Source organism: Coregonus clupeaformis, chromosome 27 (assembly GCF_020615455.1).
Source record: "Coregonus clupeaformis isolate EN_2021a chromosome 27, ASM2061545v1, whole genome shotgun sequence".
In the NCBI taxonomy this organism is placed as follows: domain Eukaryota; kingdom Metazoa; phylum Chordata; class Actinopteri; order Salmoniformes; family Salmonidae; genus Coregonus; species Coregonus clupeaformis.
In genome coordinates, this window is record NC_059218.1 from 45,388,190 (window position 1) to 45,390,799 (window position 2,610).

Here is a 2,610-nt window from a genome sequence, read left to right on the forward strand (position 1 = left end):
CAGGTGCCATTAATACAGGTAACGAGTGGAGGACAGAGGAGCCTCTTAAAGAAGAAGTTACAGGTCTGTGAGAGCCAGAAATCTTGCTTGTTTGTAGGTGACCAAATACTTATTTTCCACCATAATTTGCAAATAAATTCCTTAAAAATCCTACAATGTGATTTTCTGGGAAAAAAAATCTCAATTTGTCTGTCATAGTTGATGTGTACCTATGATGAAAATTACAGGCCTCTCTCATCTTTTTAAGTGGGAGAACTTGCACAATTGGTGGCTGACTAAATACTTTTTTTCCCCACTGTATATACAATATACCCTTTGTTGGCAATGACACAGGTCAAACGTTTTCTGTAAGTCTTCACAAGGTTTTCACACACTGTTGCTGGTATTTTGGCCCATTCCTCCATGCAGATCTCCTCTAGAGCAGTGATGTTTTGGGGCTGTCGCTGGGCAACACGGACTTTCAACTCCCTCCAAAGATTTTCTATGGGGTTGAGATCTGGAGACTGGCTAGGCCACTCCAGGACCTTGAAATGCTTCTTACGAAGCCACTCCTTCGTTGCCCGGGCGGTGTGTTTGGGATCATTGTCATGCTGAAAGACCCAGCCACGTTTCATCTTCAATGCCCTTGCTGATTGAAGGAGGTTTTCACTCAAAATCCCACGATACATGGCCCCATTCATTCTTTCCTTTACACGGATCAGTCGTCCTGGTCCCTTTGCAGAAAAACAGCCCCAAAGCATGATGTTTCCACCCCCATGCTTCACAGTAGGTTTGGTGTTCTTTGGATGCAACTCAGCATTCTTTGTCCTCCAAAAACAACGAGTTGAGTTTTTACCAAAAAGTTATATTTTGGTTTCATCTGACCATATGACATTCTCCCAATCCTCTTCTGGATCATCCAAATGCACTCTAGCAAACTTCAGACGGGCCTGGACATGTACTGGCTTAAGCAGAAAGACACATCTGGCACTGCAGGATTTGAGTCCCTGGCGGCGTAGTGTGTTGCTGATGGTAGGCTTTGTTACTTTGGTCCCAGCTCTCTGCAGGTCATTCACTAGGTCCCCCCGTGTGGTTCTGGGATTTTTGCTCACCGTTCTTGTGATCATTTTGACCCCACGGGGTGAGATCTTTCGTGGAGCCCCAGATCGAGGGAGATTATCAGTGGTCTTGTATGTCTTCCATTTCCTAATAATTGCTCCCACAGTTGATTTCTTCAAACCAAGCTGCTTACCTATTGCAGATTCAGTCTTCCCAGCCTGGTGCAGGTCTACAATTTTGTTTCTGGTGTCCTTTGACAGCTCTTTGGTCTTGGCCATAGCGGAGTTTGGAGTGTGACTGTTTGAGGTTGTGGACAGGTGTCTTTTATACTGATAACAAGTTCAAACAGGTGCCATTAATACAGGTAACGAGTGGAGGACAGAGGAGCCTCTTAAAGAAGAAGTTACAGGTCTGTGAGAGCCAGAAATCTTGCTTGTTTGTAGGTGACCAAATACTTATTTTCCACCATAATTAGCTAATAAATTCATTAAAAATCCTACATTGTGATTTTCTGGAATTTTTTTCTCAATTTGTCTGTCATAGTTGACATGTACCTATGATGAAAATTACAGGCCTCTCTCATCTTTTTAAGTGGGAGAACTTGCACAATTGGTGGCTGACTAAATACTTTTTTCCTCCACTGTATTTCCCTCATTAAAATGCAAATCAATGTATAACATTTTTTACATGCATTTTTGTGGATTTTGTTGTTGTTATTCTGTCTCTCACTGTTCAAATAAATCTACCATTAAAATTATAGACTGATCATGTCTTTGTCAGTGGGCAAACGTACAAAATCAGCAGGGGATCAAATATTTTTTCCCTCACTGTACATAAGACACGGTCCGCACACTCATACTTTCATGGTAAAACACATCTAGTCAGGTTACAGAACAACTACCTCTAAACCTAGCGTGTGTAACAGTAGGTTTGTCTAATCGGTTCCGTAACAATAGACATTCAAGCTGTATATTGACAATAAAAAACAACTGTTGTACCTTTTTTGTTTTGTTGCAATGATCATAATATGTGGTTGTTATATTTAAGTTGAATGCACCCGCTGTAAGTCACTTAGTCTAAAAGTGTATATGTTGGGCGTAACTCATGCATTGTTTGATATAACTACATACAATCTTTAAATGGCCTTTGGCCCCAATTCAATCAATATAAAAACGCACTGTGGGTTCACTCAGAATGTGTATGTATTGGAAGGGTTAACAGTATTAAACTGAGACTTCTATATCTTATACACCATCTAAAACAGGGAAATAAACATGGTGGATTTAGTAGATCTGTTTAGGTGGGAAATGATTATTTTGGATAAATAAATGACTCTTGGATGTCCAAAACTGGATCAAATGCACAGTGGGGAGAACAAGTATTTGATACACTGCCGATTTTGCAGGTTTTCCTACTTACAAAGCATGTAGAGGTCTGTAATTTTTATCATAGGTACACTTCAACTGTGAGAGACGGAATCTAAAAAAAAAATCCTAAAAAAAAATCACATTGTATGATTTCTAAGTAATTAATTTGCATTTTATTGCATGACATAAGTATTTGATCACCTAC